The sequence below is a fragment of the Botryllus schlosseri genome, chromosome 3, assembly GCF_051294905.1.
Source record: "Botryllus schlosseri isolate E-star chromosome 3, Bs_hap1, whole genome shotgun sequence".
Classification (NCBI taxonomy): Eukaryota; Metazoa; Chordata; class Ascidiacea; order Stolidobranchia; family Styelidae; genus Botryllus; species Botryllus schlosseri.
Genome location: NC_137238.1, coordinates 10,806,644 through 10,830,842, shown reverse-complemented (window position 1 = coordinate 10,830,842; position 24,199 = coordinate 10,806,644). Strand labels below are relative to the sequence as shown.

Genomic DNA, 24,199 nt, shown 5'->3' with positions numbered 1-24,199 from the left:
GGGTTCGTAACAACTTGAACATCAAGAAGCAGTGTTCCCCATGAGCATTTTGTAGTCGGGTATCGTGAAATGAGGGTTGGATTACCCTCAGCCTAAACTCCAACATATTCCTATGACCCCAACACCTCAATCCTAACACCACACCACACGTGCAACCCCAACCCCACCACCTCAACTTACGACACCCCAATTCTAACTAGAGGTCGACCGATTATCGGCTTGGCCGATTATCGGCGCCGATATTTGGAAAATTCTCGAATATCGGTATCGGCCAATCTAGGCCGATATCGCGACCGATATTTTATATCGAACTACAATCTACCTTTTCTGAACTGATCTGCAATTCTGTATCATGTTTTGATTTTCGGGTTATCCCAAATTTCAATGAATGTTCACAATTAAGCAATAAGTATTTTCGATTTCAGTTTTCTCGTTTGTTGTTCACCTTTCTGTGGCATGAACAAGTGCCACCTTGCCTAATATATAATATTTTTGGCGAAATAGTTCTCTGCTCCTTCCATATTAATATCAGCCTATGATATCGGTTATTGGCCTTGTGAGCGTCGAAATATCGGTATCGGTATCGGCCTGTCAAAATCAATATCGGTCGACCTCTAATTCTAACCCCACATGCGCCAGAACCCCTGATCCTAACCCTACAGTCCAACCCAGAAGCAGTGTTCCCCGTGAGTATTTTGTAGTCTGGTATCGTGAAATGTGGGTTGGATTACCCTCAGCCTAAACTCCAACCCTATTCCTATGACCCCAACACCTCAATCCTAACACCACACCACACGTGCAACCCCACCACCTCAACTTACGACACCCCAATTCTAAGATAACACAGTGCAACCCCAACCCCACCACCTCCGAACCTCATCTTACGGCACCCCAATTCTAACCCCACGCGTGCCGAAACCACAATCGTAACCCCACAGTGCAACCCCAACCCCACCACCTCATCTTAGACACCCAAATCCTAACCCCACATGCGCCAGAACCCCTGATCCTAACCCTACAGTCCAACCCCACCTCCTTATCTTACGGCACCCCAATCCTAACCCCACACGTGCAACCCAGAACCCAACACCTCATCTTACGGCACGCCGATCCTAACCCCAAGCGTGCCGAAACCCAAATCCTTACCCCACAGTGCAACCCCACCACCTCATCTTGCGACACCCCAATCCTAACCCTACAGTCCAACCCCACCACCTTATCTTACGGCACCCCAATCCTAACCCCACACGTGCAACCCAGAACCCACCATCTCATCTTACGGCATCCCGATCCTAACCCCACGCGTGCCGAAACCCCAATCGTAACCCCACAGGGCAACCCAAACCCCACCACCTCATCTTAGACACCCCAATCCTAACCCCACATGCGCCAGAACCCCTGATCCTAACCCTACAGTTAGGATCGGGGTGCCATTTCAACTGCTGGAACTTTGGAATTTAACAAAATCTGTTAGAGCTCTTGTGTTTGACACAACATCCTCAAACACTGGTAAAAACAAAGGTGCGGTTCCGTTACTTGAAGAATTGATTAACAGGAAAGTTTTCTACAATGCCTGTCGCCATCATATTTATGAACTGGTCATTCGAGAGGTTTGGAAGTGTTTGTTTGGATCGACAACCACAGGCCCTGAAAACACGGATTTTTATACCTACAAGAAGAAGTGGAAACATATTGATAAGTCAAGAAGCTATGAAACGCTGAAGTTTATTTTAGGCAGCTGGTTGGCGATGAAAGCTGATGAAGCAAAGCAAGAAACAATTCCACTGATGAAACCCAATGATGGAAAGCAGAAAGAAGTCTTGATAAGAGATGACTACAGAGAATGTGCAACAAGCACCTTGGCGATTTTGGATGACAAATATGTTGATCATCGTTTTCGCAAGCCTGGTGCTACTCATAGCGCTAGATGGATGAGTCAAGTCCTGTACTGTCAAAAAATGTTCATGTGGAGTGAGCAAATGGACTATTCTGAAGAGTTCATTGAAAAGTTGGAACGAATCAATACATTCATTGCTTTGTTTTATGTTCCAGCTTGGTTGAAAACTGGTATTGCATGTAACGCACCTTGGAATGATCTCAAATTCCTTCATTACATGAAAAACTTTTCATTATGCGATCTCACTGCTGTTGATGTGGCATACAAGAAATTGAGAAAACATCATTGGTATCTAACTGAGGAAATGGTGGTATTTACCAAGTTCTCGGCTAATCCAAAGATTCCTGACAAACTGAAGGAAGCGATGGCTGCTAAATTGCTGGAAATGACAATCCCTGAAAAATTGCGCAGAGGTAGGCTATGCCTCTCAGTCTGATCTCTGACTCTGTCTCCGAGTCAATGAGAATGGTCGATTTGATTAGGCCAGAATCGTGGTTTCTATTTGATGCTACACATGTGGCACATGCTTGGTTGAGTCTTCCAGTTTCGGAATGGCATACTGATTCGGATTTCGTGACTGCTCAAGAATTTGTGAATACTGTTGAAGTAGTTAATGATGCAGCAGAGCGTATGGTAAAATTGAATACCGACTATGCTGCGTTCATAACGGATGACAAAAAGCATCGAGCAAGCCTCCTACAAGCTGTGGAAGATCACCGGAACAGATATGCAGATTTCTCGAAATCAACCATTTCATCCACCTGATTTATGTAATATTTTGCCAAGTTGATCTCTTTCTTTGCCTTATTTTTTCGTTTCCTGTGATGTTTATTATGTGGCTGTGAGTGGATGTTACATTTACAGTTGTATTCTTGCACATGGGGATCCGGGAAATTGATGAACAGTGCCGGGTAGGTTTGAGGGGTGTAGGATATGTGATCCAACAAAATGACTGTCAGTTTTAGGTAGTTTCGAGCAGTTCTAAGGCAGTGTGGGACATGGAAATGATATCCTGAACTAGGAATGCCTTATATAGTGGGGTTTTGTAGCACTCCAAACCGCAACAGCTGCATAAATCCATGTTATATGTCACTTTAACCAGGCTAGGTAAAATCGTGACACTCAGATTTTAGGGGAATCCCCTATTTTCAGCTGCTATTCTTCCAGCTCAATGTGCACACGGATGCAGAAGATGAGTTACAAAAAAAGGTAGCCAGAATATGTTTTTAAGGTATAAGGCATGGAAATCGGATTGAAAACCTGGACTTTTTGAAAGTCGGTCAATTCTGAACAACCCTAATATAGGCTACCCTATAAATTTGAACATGTTCATGGGGAACATGGTATGATGGTTGTGGATAAGAAAGTCTACTAGCCTACACCCTTTTTGCTTTCTACTGGACTACGAGCAGCGGCACTGCCACACATGCCGTGCATTACGCTTGAAACACAGGGTAACGCATCACATTTCATTGCAGCACTTTCCGTAAAGAGAGCCAAGATCATATCAGGTTTGGTACGGCAGAGGATGGGCAGAATCTCATAGTGAAGAGTCTGACACTTTTGCCAGCAAAACTAAAGAAATGAGGATGCCCAAAAGGCTTGTGTTTGCGATTAAGCGGTGTGCGTCACGAGAACGATCGAGAGAGCGAAAGTAACGAACGAAGAAGAAAAAGAGGTACTTGTGAAATAAGTACCCGGAGGTCTAGGCGGCAATAGTTGTTGCACCATAAAGTGGGTGTGTTGTAGGATAGTAAGTGTTTTACATGTACATTGAAATGAGGGTAAAAAAATCACCAGGTCTGGTAAGGAACAAGTGAAAAAAATGACCCTGCCATATGAATAACACGGGATTAAAATATGAGAGAATCAGTACATATGAGGTATCAAGAAAAAGAAGGTTTGACCCGCAAAGGACGGTAAAGAGTTGATGGACGCCACATACTATCTTGTTTACTTGTGCAGATACGTTGGGAAGAACATACGATGTGTTGAGGTTGATCGAATCATGTGCGCTTCTCAACACACGAGACTGTGTGCTATTTCTGAGAAATCACGGGTTGTTGGTGCGAAGGATGAAATGCAAGCGATGTAGAAAAATAATGAAAGAGGAAAATACTTCGACAGGCTACGATGGGTTTAGGTGGCGATGCAACCCCTGTGATACTACGGCGACTATACGGAAACACTCGATATTCGCGGGAAGCAAGGTAGAACTTCCCAAATTATTAATATTATTCTACTTTTGGGCCCATGACGCGTTGCAAACTCAAATTGCGCATGAAGCTGAGATTAGCCAGCGTTCAACGGTCACCTGGTGCGGCCGTTTGCGAAAGCTTTGTACGGCCGAATTTCACAGGAATAAGCGACGTTTGGGAAATAAAGGCGGTTGCGTGGTCATTGATGAATCGCACTTAGCTAAGCGCCGGGTTGCCTCAGACAAAGGACCAGCCGTTAAAGCCATTTGGGCGTTCGGGGGAATAGACAAAGCCACCGGAGAAATGTTCATTGAAATAACTTCGGACAGGACGGCTGAAGTATTTCGAAAACTCATATTAGAGAATGTGGCAGAGGGGTCCACAATTCTAACCGATGCCTACCCTTCTTACAAGGGCATAGAGAGCTGGGGGAAGGGTTATATACACGGTGTAGTGGACCACTCCCGTTGGTTTAAGGACCCTCGGACAGCCTTTTGTACTAATGAAATCGAAGGGGCCTGGGGCCAGCTCAAATATCATTTACATAGGTCTCGTGGTTTAGCACGTCATCTTTTGGCCGATTACGTAGGGGAGTTTTTGTGGAAACGTCAACATCAAAAAACTGACCGATTCTTGGCACTCCTGCGTACCATACACAATGACCCACAGTATAATTTTGACAAATTTGATGGGTCTCCTGTATTACCACAATTGGAAACCCCGCTATAGGGTTCTGGGACGGAAATGACGCTATCTGTTATTTTGTGTTTTTACAGACGTTAGTCTAGGGCTAGTGCGCGATTACATTTAATTTATGACGTGGAGAGAACCACCACCACTATCCGTACCATGGACCTCCTTCCTCATTCTCTGTCTATCCTTGTTGGTATCATTTGTACATCTGATTTGTTGCTGCATACGGCGGCGCAAGGCATGCGCGGACTCGCAGATCCTGTAACGAGTAGAGCACGATCTTTCACTCAGGGGACACTAGGTGAACTACGGGGACCCCTGCCTGATGAATGGGTCACTTTAAATGATACAAAATGGGAGGACTATCACTTGATGAGCATATTCAATAAAACTGCGGAGCGACATGTATATAGACGGCCTGAGTTGTTTTACAGTAAGTCATTTGGTTATGTAGTGGCTGAGCGATTTTCATTACAACAAATGGAGTTTCCACATGGAAGATATTGGACAAGTGTACAAAAATTTGAACGCACCTGTCTCTGTCAGCGGCGCCTGGGCCAAATCACGCCCAATATTTCCTATGATGTTCTTAAACAAACGAACATGTTCATACGTCCGATAGGATATTATAGGATTCGTTGGTTCTGGAATGGAGACCAATACTTGTTTCATGACCTTGGCAGAAATTACTCCATGTTTGCGCTCACCAAATTTAAACTAATTATGATGCGACTATTCGAAAGTTATTCAGCTGTTGAAGCCTCATGCCATCAAGAGCCAATGGGAGATCGGGACAAAGAAAAAATGAGTGAATTGAATAAGTATAATGCCAGTAGCAATAGTTTTACACAATGCTGGCATCTAGTACATAAAAACTACGCCTCCCATAACACTTTTTGGCAACAAATGCACTCCTGGAGGGAAAAAGGTGTCAGAATAGGAATCTGTACAAGGTGTGATTTTAGAGGGGTGATCTCTGCCCTGGAACCAGATAAGGCAGATATAATCATCCAAGAAATAGTAATGACTACAGTAAGTAACTGGCAGTGGGTGCGCAATAAGTTGATACCATGCCGGGCCCAGGGGGGATGGATTAATCAGGATTGGTTTGCGCACTTATGGCCCAGTTCTGCTGTAATAGCCCATTCGTGCAACTTCTGGCCAGAAATGAATACCACTCTATGGGGTGATCTGCCAACGACAAATTTCCCTCTGAGAGTAAAATGGATACAACCGTCTTTTCCAAATCTGGATCATAGTGTGTATGCTCATCGTGGCAATCAGGGCATGAGGTGGAATAATCTTTTTGATGGTGTGCCAACTAGGTTTAAGGCATCCACATCAACATGGGTACCTTTTTCCAGGCCAATGTGGAAATACTTCCCCTCCCTTACTACGTCGGACATAGCATGCAAAGATAGGATAACACGTAACCAGGATATTTGCCGTGACCCCGTAGGAGGACCTGCTTTAAAAGCAGCCTTTTGGGACCATATTCATTTTGATCCGGAACGAAACCGACCACGTTTCCCAGGGGGTCCAATAGAAATTAAAGGCGATTTGGTATTGAGAGAAAGGGCCAGACAGGGGCCCCGTCAAAGACGTAAAAGGTTTCTGTCCGGATTATTGTGTCTAATATTCGGCTTGGTGTCAGCAGTGGCCGTCGTGGCTTCAGTTTCATCCCAATTGCATGAAGAAACGGTAGACCTGACCAGACAAATCAATGATAGAATGACGCAAGCTACGCAGAGGTCCACTGCACTAGGGAGGAAGATTAACGAGCTTTCTCGGCTCCAGATAGCTCAACAACAAAAATTGGACCAAACAGTGGCCACCATGGAAGTGAGGTCATCACTAGTAAATAAACGCTTAGTATTATTGGAAAAATACATAGAGAGGAATCGACAGATGATAGTAACACAAGCAACAGCCTCTCTGACCTCTTTTCAAAACTATAAAGAAATGAGTGATGCCGAACTAGCCATCGACCGATTGGTTTTAAATGAATTGGCTAATTTGACTCCAGCAAGGTATATCTCACGAAAATCCGACAAGGAACGTTACGGATAAAAGAACATGCTCAACAAGCAATAGCCTATAGGGACGCTTACATCAATGATACGAATGACATCGGAGTGGAACTACGTGCTAATCGTATCGGTCTAGATCAAGCCCAAAAAAATGTAGATTTCGGTTTGCAAGTTTGGAGAGAAGATCTGAATAAAAGTGTGTATATGAATATTTCTGAGTGGCGATATGAGAATATAACCGTGAAGCCTTTCGAATTTGTTGGGGGAAAAGAATTTATGAAGAACTTTGGCCAAACAATAGAAGAAATGGTAGACGGGGCCGGAAGCTTGATAAAATCAGTAGGAGATAGTACAGGAGATCTACTACAAGACGGATTAGGTGCGATCGGAGGAATATTCAGTAAGGGAGTGAGCGGAATTTTTTCCGGCCTGGGGTCGGTTTTAATTCCAGTAATTTTGATATTGGGGGCTGGGATCATCTTGTTTTTTTGCTGTCGTTATAGCAGTCTCTGCTGTCCTAAGTTAAAACCTAAGGTACAAAGGCGAAACGCGAACACTCAATTGACAATGTACATATCACCGATGCCTACCTACCCGAAAACAGCCAAGTCGACAAGGATATAGTACATACATATGTACTCAAAGGATTTTTACTTTTATAAAATTTATCTTTTTCCTAAGCCCACAGATATACTAACTTATTTATAATACTATGAACTGTTACCAGAAAATATGGATTGTGCTGGCAGTAGCCTTAATACTGCACCGAGGATATCTGCAAACTCATGGCGAATTATTTTCCCTATCTGCTATGAGTGTAGTGCCCAGGATCACATTTAATCTTACAGGATGGACAACTTTCCGGTATCAAGGTCTCAGATACCTCCGCCTTAATCGGCTATTCAAATTAAATGAGAGTTGGCCAATAGGTGAAACGGAAAATAATTTTCCAATACACGAAGAAACACCCGAATTTGGTCCAACACGAGCTGGCAAAGATCAATTGTATAAGTTATTTGCACCCTCAAGGACTGAGAGGCGGTATTGGAACAATGTTAGGCAATACGAAAGAGAATGCGGATGCAATCGAAAACTATCACGAATATCTCCCGATATTATGTTATCGGCCTTGACCAGAACCATAACGTATCGACGGAAAAATAATTTCGGATTAATACATACATGGAAATATGTTGTAGGGCGAGAATCACGTTTTCCAATAGTCGTTCCTAGAAATCTCCGTCGAGTAATCTCTCCTAATACAACCCCAGAAGTTACTATACACCAGCTGTTGACCGTTTACAAGTTATCAGTGATGAACCACTTGGCACAATATGCAACAGTAACAGCAAGGTGTCGACAGCATTCGGAAGGAATCGAGGGGTGGAAGTCCCACAAAGGCGAATTTAGTGTATGTATATTCGAAAATACTAGCGGAATGCAATGTATAGGATGTGCATTTTATACAGACAATCGGGCAGTAAATACACTGTCCAGGGACTTTGTGTTCATGGAAATAGATAACAGCATTAGAGGACCAGGAACAAGAATGCAAGAAACCTATTCCTACAGTCAATGGCCAGCAGGAGTCAAACTACCCAGATTACATCACGACATCGTGTGGTTAAAGGCTCGAAATGAAACCGGGCCCAGAGAGAGGCCAGCGAACTTTGATGGTCATACCTGGTTTAGATTGAGGATTTACGCCCTTCGCGAACATCTAAATAATGAAACTCAACGGATAATGGGAAGGAAAAATTTTCCGACTATGTTGCTAGGCAGCATAGAATGTGAACGTAAGAAAAATAGGAAAGTTTGCCGTAATGCAATAGGAAGTTTGAAGACGGCTTTGGCCTTTAAGGAAGTGTTATATGACCCATACACAAACCAATCCGTGTATGCAGATCATAGCAATGGTCGACTAAAAATTGCATCTCCAAGACCTACAGGTCAGGAACCTCCACTCGAGGCATGGCCCAATAATCTATCCTATTGTAAACAACCCGGGAGATTAGGCAATTTTGTTCTGACTGCATCGCTTCAAAACAATGGACAAAACACAAGAAATATTGAGTATTATCTAGCCCGTCTAGGAATGTTTTATGTAGAAGTAACGAAAAGACGTTTACGCCAGTTGTCGCTTCCCATATACAAAAAGCGAAAAAATTTAGAGAGGCTGGAAAGACCAATTACAATAGCTGAAATGGATTCTTTAAGTCAGGAACTAGAATCAATATTGACGCAACGGAAACTGAGTAGGGTAAACGAGGGGCTATTAAGCTACATGTCGACGAAAAAATTGAGAGAGGCGCCACTTCAAGATGATATGCGGCTATTTCGACCTAGCATTGCCTACAAAGCTATAATATGTGCGGGTATATTGGTATATACACCTTATGCCTATAAGGAGAATATCAAAATGAATACGAACTCCGCACGGCCATCAAGTATTGCAAAAGTAATAACATCAAGGCCTATCAATCATGAAGATACCACTCGAATGGCGGTCCCCAATGGCGAGTCTAGCACATTGTATAATTTCACTACTATTGAAATAAGTCAACAACCAACTATGAGAACGGGGAAAACCATCACAAACACTGAGGGGAGTGTAAGAATGACGAATCAATACGATACTAACCGCTATAACTACGATTATATAGAAGGTTATGACGAAGGATTTAGCTATGACGGATATGACAATAATACTAGTTTTCAGGACTCTGGAAATTACTACTATGACTACTATGACGAAGACGGAGAATATGATGGTTCACTTAAACGTAGGCCCCTACCCGTAGCTGGTACTACGGATTCCACAAATATTATTGAAACTACAATGGTGTTACCAATGATTGAATCTCCAACATCGACTAAAAATACTCAATATGCAATCAAGTTAACAACGGATACAACAATTCCCACGCCAGGAACGTCTGCAAATACGTCAGGTAGTATTACGTCCACACGAACAACTACGGCAATCACACCATATACCAGAGGGTTGACATCGGCCATTATTAATTCCGGAACGACTCCATCGATACCACTTCCAGCCATATTAACGACTGCGCATTCCTCGCGAGAAGATAACACCAGCCCAAGATCAACTGCATCTATTACTACATTCTTAGCTACAGTGAAAACTATGAGTGAACAAGAAAGACGTGGGACGAGCCCCACAACTATATTCACAACTTTGAAACTGTCTACAGCTATATCAACAGAGATGGACGTTCAGAAAAACATTGGTATTGCTACGACAGGACTCACCTTTTCCGAAAGTGAGTTAACAACGCTTACAACTATGGAGAGAACGGCAACCGCAAAGTTACAATGGAATACCATGGCTTATCAAATATCCACAAAAAACGGTGAAATGTTAGGCTCTATACCCGTGTCAATAAAGAAAACACCCAAGATTACGCAAATACCTAAGTCTTATATACAATTAAGTCATCACACAAATCGACTCATGGACACAACACCGCCAATAGCGCATTTCAATATGTTGTTTGATACAACACAAGTAGCAACGACGGTCGAAACGCACCAATATTTCGTCACCAGCAAGTCCCGCTCTAATATAGAACCAGATAATTTAAGCAGAGAGCAAGACCTACAGGTAAGAACTAAATCAACATCAATGCTTTCATCAGGGGACTATCAGAGCGAACCCACTTCAGTAAGTAAAAATGATGTGATCAGAAGTCGGAAGAGTACGTCCAATATTGCACTTTCTTCAATTACGCCCGCTGTCAAAGAAGAAGGAAACACTACACTCAGTATACCGCATACCTTACCTACGGCCAAATATGACAGACTGGACCGAATTACATTTGACTTCTATGGACAATTGCACAAACTACAAGAAATGGAACAAGGATATGCAGAAGGTAGAATTATTGTTGATATTAATAATAGAAAGGATTTAGAAAAATCACTTAACAATCATGCCCTGATTTTTGCGGTTAGCGTAACAGCAATGTTAGGATGTATGTATTTATGTTATGCGAAATGTGGGAAAGTCGCTTCAAAAAATTATCTTAGGGAGGTTATTCGACGGAATAACCGAAAGACGTATATTACAGCAGTAACGTTGCACGAAAAACAGAGATAAGTATTGCAAAATAATTACTGAATTATTGTAATAATAGAAGTGAGTGTTGTTACGTGTTGTGTTCGGTCCGTTTGCGCGGTTTAGAGTCCATGTGAAAAATACCAAAACCTAAATTTAATTTTATTGAGATAACAATGTGTAAAAATTATGCTGTATTTGCCTATGGAGGCCTAAAAGTGTGTGAGGTTTAAGAATGTACGAGGCAAATTCGCAGTATTAATGATGCTTATGCAACGAATATCATTGCGAAATACATAATTGCGAAATTTTCGGATGGTATTGCTAAGCCAAATCAGGACTGAGTAATACCTCAGTTTGTAAAACATGGAAGCGGATGGCGTTATCTTTGTAAAATATAGCCATAAATGATGGTGGGAAAGGAAACGTTGCAGTGGTAAATTGACTCATAGGAAATAATTGACTACAACAAAATGGCGAAATTCGACTGAAATTGGGGGTTTAATCACGCTGTAGTACGAATGGTAGCGACAAAAATTTGCTTGATGAATGTTCGGATGTGCGTCACTCCCTACTTTACGAAAATAAGGAATTGCTCCTGGTGCTGGGGGGTGGAAGCATGCGCGTTAACGATCTTCCGCTCAAACCTGGATATAACTCGGAGCGCAGGAACAGAAAATTCAGTTCACTCTACACAGAGCTGAAAGGCATGAAGGGTCTAGAAAGTTAGCAGAGTGTGAAATGAAGTTGACTAAGATGAATGACAAGTTAGTCAAATCTTATAGACAATAACATTAGGACAATTAATGTTGGTTGTTTTAATTTAACTTAGCAATTAATTGTCATCTTGGTAAGTCACCTAACAGATTAAAACTATTGTTAATACGTGATGTTATCAGTTATATAATCCTACGCCACATAGCTATAGGTAGGGGATGGATTCGACCCCTCAAGCGCAATCACCTGGCCCAATACTTTTGATGATACAAGACTATTTTTGTGGGGCATCCATCTAACTCTACATCGTATCATTTAAGTGGACGTCATAGAACAAAAAAAGACGTTGAAATAGGTGATGAAGTATATCGGGGTAAAATATAATATATCGGTGCTAACCAATCTAATAAAATGATGAAAAATTTTGTCTGACTAACTGAATCGCCGGCAATGTTATGCTAAATAATCAGAAGCATTTAATCATTAGAACGAAGAAATAAATCTCTCCCCTTGCTCGCGTAATAAATCACGTAACTATACTTGCATAAAACAAGGAACTATGAAATAAAACGGCAACTTTTCTTGAGTTATAAACATCTCGGACCAATATTTCCTCTAATTTTTCACAAGTCTACGCAGAGCTGTCAACTCATTGCGCAGGCCCTTGGACAACAGTGCGTAACCATAAGGTGATATACTGGACCTCTGGGGGGAGCATTGGCCCCAGACTGGCATTGTCCCCAGACTCCCTTGGGCTATGCATTTTTTGCGGCTGCCTATCATCTACATTGTAACTCTGTTTGGTGGGTGCGTCGCCTGAATGCGCAAAGCGAAAAAAATCTATAATTTATGTTTGAATTGGTATATTGCTATCACTTTTTATGCTCACTCTGATCACGGTAATTAGATTTTCCGGTTGAACTCATCGAGTCGGGTGTGTTGGAAAAGGTATAGGGCTCCCGATAACTGGGCTATTAATCTTATGATTGTCTTGGTCAAATACCGTGGAATATTGGGGATACTATTCCCCATGACACGTGAATAGTTTGTTGCGTCCATATATTTGTGACCAAATTACGGCGTTCCGAGTCAACTTGAGCCAATTCTCATTTTGTCATCGAGTCTGCAGGTTTCCTGGTACTTCTACGCATGTTTGTGTCCAAGTCACAATAAATAACAATTTTTAATCAGGAATCATCTAAGGGTCCAGATTTATCTTCATAGATTAGAAATGTGGCAAACTAATGTATCTTTTATAGCATGGTATTGTTTGCAATTGAGGTGATGATTAAGTTTGATGAATATTCTCACGCTCTCTAAGCAATTTGAGAAGAAATCTTAACTTTCTAACATAAAAGGATATATGTCTGTCACTTATATATTATCAAATACTTGAAATTCTAAAATGTCTTTGCAGCCCGCCATATTATTCTGTGTCAGTCAAAACATTTGTAGCAACACAAATGGACGCCTGTAACCGCAAGTACTATAGACTGCGAATCGTAATTTTAAACGACCATATGCGACGTCACAATAAACCAGTATACGTACATGGTACCTTTAGATTACTAGTAGGCATATACAATACACACCTGACTTGCACAAGAACGCACTTCAAATCAATACATGCGATCAATGTAAACCGACCGCGTCAAAACACGGATGTGACGTCTTCCACAATGCACTCATTACTATTAAGACATATAGTATTTTATAATGATACGTATATTCGAGTCATGATGCGATGTGGTAGGTCGAGTCTGACTAAACCAAGAACAATAATAGTGTAGGACTCTATCGACTGAACATTCCCGTTCAAACGAATTGAATAAAATAAAATTTATGATGTCCCAATCTCCGTTTTCAATAATATTGGTGCTCGTAATTAAACCGGCGCCTAGTAACATTTCGACAAAAAAAAAAAAAAAAAAAAAAAAAAAGAAACTGATGCTCACTTTCCTATAGAGGGGAGAGGGAAAATCAACGTGGCATTTATAACTATGGTATAAGACCTAATTATATTAATTCTAAACGCTCGGTACTAATTCAATATGAACGCTAATAACTGGTCCATAAAATAAAAAATGAGCCCTCGAAAAGGCTATGCAGTAGATTAAATGACAAAAACAACACAAGGAACACATTACTATAAAAAGTACGTACCTAAAATCTATCATTATCACGTGAACAACAATGCAAACGATATTACATTGATTATTAGCAATATGTATATGTATGTGATCAATATTTTGGAACACTAAAATTATGAAAGAACAAGCTAATATCACGAATTTTGGAAGCCTATATGGAATATGGTCTGACCTATTGTCAGAAGTTGACGATCCTTCGTAAAACAAGCTTCACCAATTATTGCATTCATTTTGCGTTTCTGAAGTATAAATGCTTGTGTTTTGCGGTTGGGATGATTAAGATTGCATCGGATAGTATAATATACTGATATAAGCGTAAAATATACTATGAAATAAAAATCACGACTCGCTAAAACACTCGATTAATCATAATTTTGCCTATGTCTAAAAAAGAAATACTGCTAATCCCTGCTAAAAGCGTTTGCAAATACAATCAATTGCGGCATATAATGAAAGTAGAACTGGAAATTTAAGGTTTATAGCATCAGCCTGCTGTCGACACGTTTTGCCAGTGTAGCTGTTCCTTACATATAAAATGAAAATGGCATACTCGCTGTATGATTTGGGCATCGGATTCCAATAACCTTTGGGCATTGCTTACAACGAAATAATATAACGCATTTCAACGTATTGATTGAAATAACCATATTAGGGGATTGGAGTCGGTTGATGGCAAATTACTGTATTTTATTTTTAATAAAATATATGTAACAGTTTCCATGTCAAAAACTTGAAACTAAAATAACAAAATTTGATCGTAAAGTCTATCCGCGGCTAATTGAGACGCCATCAATAAAAATAAGCATATATTTCGGGACAGCTCCAAAAAACAGCGGGAAGTTACAAGTAACTGCTGCAAAAGTGGGAATTTCAATCAGCTATAGCACAAGCACCAATCTATTGCGTATCAGGGCTGCCCCGCATTGCGTATTGCGTAATGCGCAAGGTTGGCAAAAGCAACTAGGCTACCAGAGTTACCAATAATCTTGTACTAGTTACAGCTATACATAAGTTTATGGCCTCTCGAGTCACTGGCCTCAAGCAACTAGATATTATTTGAATTGATCCGGTATATAAGAAATATGAATTGAATTTTAATTAGGAGTGAAATTAATGAGCCAATTTTAAGTCATCCAACAATCAAATACAGATAAAGATCACTGTATATAGCATATGTTTGGATTTTTCACGCAACGTTGGTGTGATCCACGAGAACGAGCTATCATTTAATAAGAGTGCGTTTTGTGGGGCATCCATCTAGCATAGTGTAATGAACACATTGATCGCGGACTACGGACCAAGAAGTCAGAGATTATAGCCAACGCTATCGTAAACCATAATGTTTTATTCAATCTTCTATTTCGGCTTGGGAAAATAAAATGAGAATGGCGCGTTTACTTAAATAAAGCATTGATCCATTGATGCGTGAACATTACAGCGCATTATTTGGGTGCCTATTTAACTCAAGGTATCTTCATGCGGGGAATGCCAATCCAGGAAATCTGAGCTATCGTATAAATGACTAGCTTAAAACATGTCTACTAACCTTATTTACTTTACAATATTTAACTAAACTATTGGGTTAGGCTGACGACTAAAATTACTTGTGACATCGCAACCAAGTGGAATACATTATTACATTTGAGACAACATTGTACATGTACCTACCTTGGTGATAGCTGGGCGTCGGTTCATGTTAATCCTAGTCGGGTATATCCCTATATATTCCATTGGAAAGGTGCACTTGTTGCAAATTCCGGTATATCCCAAAAAGTACGTTTATCCCAGTTGAGAAACACTAACTTATAAGTTCCAAAAATTAACTATGCTTATAAATACAACTCGCTTTGTCGATCCAAACTTAAACATTGCGGCAAAAGTAATTCAATAACAAGCGTTTGCCACAACAAGGACGAGTCGCACAGATAGTTTCCTGTACGGTCAAACTCATATTACGCTGTGAGCCGTATAATGGTTGAATAATAACAATTCTGCCCGAGACGCAAAGTGATTGATCCACTTCAATGTTTTAGGCTACCATGACCATAATATTGGAACCGTTCTTAAAGCTCCCTTGGGTGAAGCATTGCTTATATGTGCATGGTATTTAAATCTGTATGACGGGAGCCGCCCCAATTAATTGGTCCACCTAGAATGTTTGACAGGATGGAACAATATTTGGGGTGGGTCTAGTTATGCGCATTCGTATATATAAATAACAAAGGAATGTATTCAAGTCATAACGAGTTCCCATTAGAGCAATAATGACCTGTATACTGAACATTGCCTTGGTTTTCTTAGTAACTAGGGCTCGCGCAAACACTGGATATGTGCGCTCGGCGGCTTGATATGGGAGTCTAAAAGATCGCGATGAAATGATGAGATTGATTTTGATTTAATATTATTGTTTCTGGTTTCAAAATAATCTATCCGCACATGCTCGACAATACTATTCAGTATTAGCAAAAATGACTTCGACGTCGCACTGAACCAGCTATAGAGGTGAGAGGGATATTCTTATAATCTGGCTGTGAAATGCCGCGTATAACGAATCAATATTGGAAAAATAATAAATTGTAACAGAACTAGACCACTTGCGTTTTGCTCTAATTTAGTGAAATTGGACTACTTGACAATTCTGACATCAGATTTGTACTTCACCACGTGCAAGTTCATTTGGGCATGTAAGCTGAAAGAAGTATTAAAAAACTCATATTGTAGGCCGCTGTGCACATTCTATTGTCGTTAATTTACCTAAATGATGACGAAGAATCGATTTCAAATGTGTGGGTGATACTGGATTAAGAAACAGATAATCGAAACAAAACAGATCAATGTTGATATGAAAGCTACTCTAATCCTTGCTGACTGCGTTTACTTATTTACTATGATTACTCCATTGCGTTTTATTAATGTAGGGTAAGAAGCGGTGTTGGCATGACTCGAGTCACTTGGTAAAAATGTATCAACTCGTGTCTCGAAGCAAAATTTGCGGGTCAATATCAAGTAATAAAATAAACAGGTGTCGAATAAATCACATGTAGGTTACGTATACTCGAACTATTAGATCAGGGCGGACATTACAAAACAATGCGGTAAATCGGAATCTCCGCCAGCGGTAACCAGCTCTCTCGAATGCGATTACCGCATAATGTAAAAATTGGTATTTCAAAACAATTTGCGGCCAACTCACGCAAGAGCGCTTTGAACTCACGTAAACTCTCGTAATTCCAGACGCAACGCAACGATTCGCAATCAACGCGCTAATTAGTGAGTGATTTCGCAAAGTCGGCAATCTCAGTAAAAGATGACATCAAATGAGGGCTTAAAATGCTGTGGTGACTGGTCGGCAACCATTTGTAATTTAGCTGTGATAATCTTTCACAAACAGGGAAATGGAAATACCCCAATTGTTTGTGATATTTGCTCTTAAGAGAACAAAATTACAGGCGTACGGTACAATATCGCTTGTCTGCTTGGCTGCTGCGTCAGGTATCACGCGTACATTGAATTTTAATTTCGTGTGAGGATGCAGTTGGAGCTATACATGTATAACATTCTGGAAACATGGCCCTGATCGTAATTAGCAACGACTTTATAGGCCTACCGAATCGAACTGAATGCTACCGTTCGGCAGCGACAGCGACAAGGCGACCACACGATATGCTAGCCAAAGTTAAAAAGTGGATATTAAATAAATCTATTTGACAATAGATTACTAACCTACCGAGGTTAGTAATCTATAATTTAACATAAAAGCATGCTTCCGACATAGAACTCAAGTCCCCGTTATATTCATACAGGCCATAATCGGCGTGAGGTAGCCCAATCAGTCCCCGAACTTACTGGTCCGTATGTGAATTCAATTCGTAAGCGTTATATATCGTCACTGCCTTGTTTCGCTTGATTTTACTAACAGTTAGGCCTACGAAATATAACCCAATTGGGTAACTTACAGGACATTGCCCTTTTAGATCGATACTGCCTCACTTCTTTCATATGTTGAAGTAGAATATTAAGATTTTGCAGTTCAAAAAGATGCAATTTCCAGCGCGGATTCAACTCCGCTAGCTAGAAGCTAGGCGGTAAGTTAAAGCGAGAAATCTGCGCTAATTTCAATTTTGTAATACCGAACTTCGCGGATAGTGACGTTCGTGACGCAGATCGTTCACGTTTTCTCTCGATCCCTACGTTTTGCGGTAAGTCAATTTCATCGGTAAAAATGCTCTCGAAGATATCGGTATTGAAGGTTTTGTAATCGCGATTGTCCGCTTCTCTCGAATTGTGACGGAAAATGTTGATTCCGCAGTGCGGTAGTTGTTTTGTAATTCCGCCCCAGGTCATAAATAAATTAACTACAAAATGAAACGAACGCGACTGACGCTGTCGGGTTAGTTATAAAGGACTATTGTAAATAACAACATCTTTCTGTTTCAATAGACGGCTTAATACTAACGTTGTGTAGTGCGTATCTTTCTATATCTTGGTCGATGATATCTGACTGTAGCATTTGGCCATACAATGGCTCACGTATTTTACAGGCGAGTGACTTATACAACATCTATTTGCATATATAGTTGACTGCATATTTGTTATTTAATATAATATAGATGCCAAAATCCAGGTCGACTTGAATTGTGATTTAACTCGTGACTTAACTTGACTTGATTAAGGGTCTGCTATGACTCGGGATGACTCGTGACTCAAGGGGAATTGATCCCAACACTGGTGCAAAGTATTGTTTCAAAAAGATACGTGCTGAAACGGCATGCTCTTCAAAAATTAATTATATTTTTGAAAACCAAGCGAAACCATTATTTTTATCACCGACGAGTAAATGAGCAAGTGAATATCACAATCCAAGGGTATACAGTATCACACTAAAATAACATTATACCATAGTGCTCGCTCGTCTATGTGCTAACTTTTACTGAACCATAAGCCTACACTTGCGATAGCTGGCCTTCGGCTCATTGTATTACGGATTCGGTACATCTCTGAAAATTCCATTCTAAGGTTGCGCCATGTTTCAAGTTCTGATACATCTCATATTGCGCGGTAACCTTGTTTGAAGAGCTCTGGTCTATAATTCTAAAACTAAAATTGTGCTTTTGCGGACGACTTGGTTTGCAACAATATGACGCCAAGCATGTATGGAAGCAAGGCCTAGTCGCATAAAATGACTTCCTTAATTGACGAACTCGTATTGCAATGCGAGGCAAATGTTATTGATTACTGACAATTGCGTACGTTTTAAATGAGCTATTGTTGCATATCTACATTTACAAAAGAACGTTTTAAGTATTGTTGAAGGCGGCGTAGGAGTTATAGATATTTCGGCAGACTAAACACTGGCCCGCTAATATTAGACAATTGTGCGAAATTGTTTATTATCATAAATGAAGCACATGATATGGCTATAATGATTCTTTGGCTTCTGCGGGCAGTAAAACCTACATTTTTAGGTTATATTTTGCAGAAGTAGTTATTCGAAACAGGTTGGTCTGGTGGAATAATGAATAGTTCATTAAGAGAGTATTATCATTGGAGACACAGATTATTTAAAAAACACATGTAGTAGTGCGCGTCGGTTATTGTGTCGTCTAGAAAGATCAGTGAGTATAAACCAAGATTGGCCCGCCATGGTCAAAGTCTAGATGCGACCGCGTGGCAAATTGATTTGCTGTAAGGTGCATTGAAAATGGACCATAAATCATTGAATCAAAATCAATCGGAAAGTGGCAATTTAAAAAGCAATCACATGACAAAGCTATGCTAATTGGAACATGATTTTGCGATTCAAAACACTTGGAAGAGCGAGATTTGATCCGTGGGTTAGCGGCGCCACTACGCGGCTGGTTTAAGCCAAGCAAAAAAAGTATGTAATCAAAATGGCGCAAAATCACGCTTGTAAAATGGCGCATGTAGTTTTTTTTAACTACATGCCATGTGAGCACTTGATTCATGTCGGTTTTGAACGTTGATATCAAGTTTTGAAGATGAATGAATGGCTATTGTAATGTACGAGTTAAATTGAATCAGTAAAATAAAATAGATTTTTGCACAGCCAGCAGCCTTTTGTGTAGTGCTCGTGGAAGGACTGTTGACGGTGAAATGCGAGCAAGAAATTTTGATGTATGCGGGTCATAGCTTATTAATTAAAATATTCAAACAACCTAATATCTGAGAATATACAATAACTAATTTGCTAGGAAGTAAGCGCGCATCTAATCAGTACTTCCTCAATTTGCGTGCCGCACAGAAGGTCACGAGCTCGAAAATTTGACTTGATCTTTGGGATTTTCGCGTAAAATACGCCCATCCGATGCTAGTTACTATTTATTGTGCAGATTCAGAGTTATCGAATTTTCCATTGTCAATCCTAGAAAATGGCGTCGCGCGCTTTGTGTTGAGGCTCTATCTCGTATGACTGACAGTTCACGATTATTTTATGGTGAGCCGAGTTTGCAAAGAAAGTTGATGATTTGTTGTTTTGATAAGACAGGAAGGATAAGGTTTAATGAGTACTTGTTACAAATCATGCAATAGTTAAAAGCCAGGAATATACTTCACGCTAGTCCTGGTCAGTCAGTCGGATATTTAGTGATCCATTACAACCTTAATGATACATTATTTCTACGGCCTGATCAGTAGAAATAACAATATCCATGGGTTAGTATTCGATCCGCAAAATAATTTATTTTAATAGTGAATGTACAGCCACAAAGTAGATTGTAGCATAATAAAACCTCGCTCAAATTGAGGTACGAATAATTGACAATGGAATCTGATGATTTGTACTGCACGACGCGGTATGTGAACATCGACTTTTGCACAAAGAGGTGTAGTTTTTTTTAAAATCAGGTATATAAACTATACAATGGTGTTCAGATTGTAATTGCTATAAACCAGACTATAGTTACGGCACTCCATGATCATAAATTGAACGGATGACTAGGCTCTAAAGGGCCCAGAATCATTTCACGAATTATTATTCATCATAGACAGTGACTTTGGAAATTTAAACAACTTTTTCCTAAAAACTTTCGCGTAATAAATAAATTCTAGCCGTCAAATATTTCAAATGCGCAATAATTGTAGTAATGAGCATGTCGTCACTGGACATTGCTGCGCCACAGTTCACCAAGACTCGTCAAAATAAATATAATCTTCCTGCTGGTTACTTGGAAAATTAATGACACATGGTCTTATTGCATTTCCACAGACCTGGTATATATAGGGCTCAGCAACTACAATACATCTCTTTGTTGGTACAATTGTGGCCATGACAAGTGCTGAGGCTATGGAGCCCTCTGTTCTAGATGAACAGATTTGGAATGGAAAGTGGATTGTTGTTATAAAAAATATAGATGATATTCTCAAATCATGCAAAACATCGCCTGAAGCAGAAGATAGTGATACCGAAAAGGATGAATATGAGGAGAGTAAACAAGGAATTGACGAGGCAACCTTGAAAAGCTATTTCGAAAGGAATCCTTCGATTTGGGGAGACAATACTGATTCGGAATTAGATCTCACAGACTCGGATGAAAGTTTGAGTATCTCGTCGGATACCGACTCTGGAAACGATGTTATAGAATCCTATGTTTTCCCACATCATGAATTAAGACCTTATCCAAATTCCGAGTCCGGTGATTTTACAGACTCGGATGAGAGTCTGAATACCCTACCCGATACTGACTCTGGAGTTAATAGTAGCGATTCCGATCTATCCTCAGATCATGAACAGTTACGACCTCTTGACGAAGCAACTCTCAGGCGCCTTGATAGAATATTTTGGCGCCCCTGGAATAACGAGTAGAATTGTAAAGCTATGCGGTCAAAATTTACAAATTGATGTGATCAGCAAAGTCTTAAGTGTGATGTGTTATGTTTTCTGTGACTCATGGTCAGGCCGTGTTATTTTTGGCACATGCCAAAACTGCCAAAAATAACTTATTTTTGGCATTTTTCGATTTTTATTTTTGGCAGTTTTGGCATCGACCTCTAAATAAATAGTTTCAGCCTTGAATTAGTCACAAAAGCGCTTTATTTGGCCTAGTTTGTCAAAAGACACCACAAAATGTGCAGCATCCTCGTATAATCAGTGCCAACAAACAATAAGAAGAAGAAAAAACCTAACGATTTCATATGATAATAATATCAAACGAAACCACAAAATGTGCAGTATCCATCGGAATCGGTGCCAATAACCAAAAAAAGAAAGAAAAGCCTAACAAACACGCTCAACAGCTGATTGTTACAGCTGTTGAATAGACTTAAATCGTTTGCACTGTGTAACAGTGTTTCCAAACTCAGGTCAGCTAAGTTTCTCCTAAATTCATTTCTCGCCCAGCGAATCTGGGAAATATCGGCTTCAACAGTAGCCGTTTAGGGAAAGAATGTTGCCAGTCATCAACAAAAGGTTTTCAGAGCTTCAAAATCTTTGGAGGGCCAAACCGCCTTCCATGCATCATGAAAAGAAATCACTTCGCCAGTGCCATCGATCTCATCGCGGAAAGAAATTTCTTCCCGATCCTTTTCTAGGAGTTCCCTGTGTTGTCTCTCAACGCATTCTATTTAGTAGCCCGACTATCATTTCTCCTTCAGTCTACAGATATATTTTCGGAGGACTTTTGTCACTTCAGGTGGCTTTAATATGACCAACTCACATGGAAGAGTCCTGGGAAGGTTAGCTTGTTTAAGAACATCGATGCAACAAGACTGTATGGCAAAACGAGACTATGCAGCTCAGAAATAGCCAGACAGTTTGTTGCGTCACAAAGTTCAACTCGATCACAATGCAAAAATCGTGGTTGATTTGGGGGTTCCAGTTCCATGAGCAGAATATAATTTATATTTTAATAATCAGTACTGCTACAGCTTCTCATTGATACCCGTTTTATAAAATTTACGCTCGACAAGCCGGTCAAATATGGTCGTAAAATTGCCTTTGGACAAATGGAAAGTATGACGTAAACCAAATGCAGTCAGCCGTTCAATCTCGCTGCGCCCACACCATTTAGGACACCATGCTTTCACCCCTGATGGGTGGGTTGGACACAGATTAAGAAACATGCCTTTCACAAACGCTCTTCTCGCTTGTAACGCGGTCCTGTTAACACAACACCATGAACGAAATACACTATTTGGCAGGCCGTGTTATTTTTGGCATATGCCAAAAATTGCTTATTTTTGGCATTTTCAAATTTTTATTTTTGGCAGTTTTGGCATCTGGCTCCTGAAATGCCAAAAATAACACGGCCTGCTCATGGTGAAACAATTACATATTATGGACGACTGTGTTTTCGTTTGAAAAAAAGGAATTCTTGTGTAACCATGGAATAAGGACAGGTTATTCAGTAGATTTTAAGAGAGAGAACAATTAGGCTGGTAGGTGATACAAAATAAAAGTTTGATTTAATCAAGGCTGGTTAACCTTTTCAGTCTGAGGGTCACATTTGATTGACGAAATACTGCGCAGGCCACTACCGCGCGAAGCGCGAAAAACTTTAGAAGTTCATAGGTCAATGATATTGTAACTTGGCCGTGTTGCGGTCTTACCGTATATCGCTGGGCTAAGTTTACGGGAAATAGGCTATTCGGCACATGGACATATAGATAACGAAAGCTGCGACCAACATGCGTCAATCTTTCCGTGCCTAGGTTTCATAGTCAGCGGTATTACTGCGAACGCAAACGCAAGGTCACACATGTTCAACGGCACTTTGTCCAGTAATTGCGAGTATAGTAAGGCTCAATCTAAATAAATTGGCTGTTTTTCTATGGTCACAAAAAGGGCAGCAATATTAAAAACAAGGAATTGAGTGAAAAAATGTTGCGTTAAGCTTGTAGAGAAGTTTACTTTTGATGAATCTGAAGCGAACTGCTCTGCCTTATTGTAATGTACAAAAATATACCATTATGTGACTGACTGACGGATCTGCCAATACGTCGAAATAGATATTATAGTCATCACATCTCAAGTGTTGCAGCCAAACAAATATAATATTTGCTTGACCTTGCAAGTTCACAATTAGAGTAATCCATTCTTGATATTTAAAATTTCGGGAATTATCTCGTGGGCCACGGATTAGCCGGCCCTGAGTTAAGGAAATTAAGAACTGATAGGTTGACAAGTGGCCAGGGATGATACTTTTCTTTACCTGGTAAAGGAATAATTAACCCCAAATAGGATTAATAAAGAAGTTGGCAAAAGTCAGTGTTTGGAATATCATTAACGATATCTTACAATAATCTCGGCTGAAAGAAACATTATTATTTTTTAAGGTATAAAAATAACACGGTGTCGTAAATTAAAGAATGTCTGCATCAATAACTAAAGAACAATTATGGGAGCTATCTATTGAAAATATCGAACTATGGTATGAGGAACTTCAAGGGGTAAAAAAGACAGAGAGATTACAACGATGGAA

General features: G+C 40.2%; 1 protein-coding gene and 2 long non-coding RNA genes across 3 annotated transcripts in view; 2 read left to right on the top strand and 1 right to left on the bottom strand.

Annotated features, from left to right (window-relative positions):
* Positions 1–24,199, top strand: part of LOC145434894 (uncharacterized) — a 260,858-nt gene that overhangs the window by 160,430 nt on the left and 76,229 nt on the right. The gene's annotated exons all lie outside the window — the stretch shown is intronic.
* Positions 1–24,199, bottom strand: part of LOC145434846 (G-protein coupled receptor GRL101-like) — a 75,408-nt gene that overhangs the window by 26,703 nt on the left and 24,506 nt on the right. The window lies entirely within an intron of this gene.
* On the top strand, positions 849–1,319 carry LOC145435763 (uncharacterized). The gene is made up of 2 exons (XR_013914002.1): positions 849–1,069; positions 1,154–1,319. It is a non-coding gene; the product is annotated as an uncharacterized LOC145435763 (long non-coding RNA).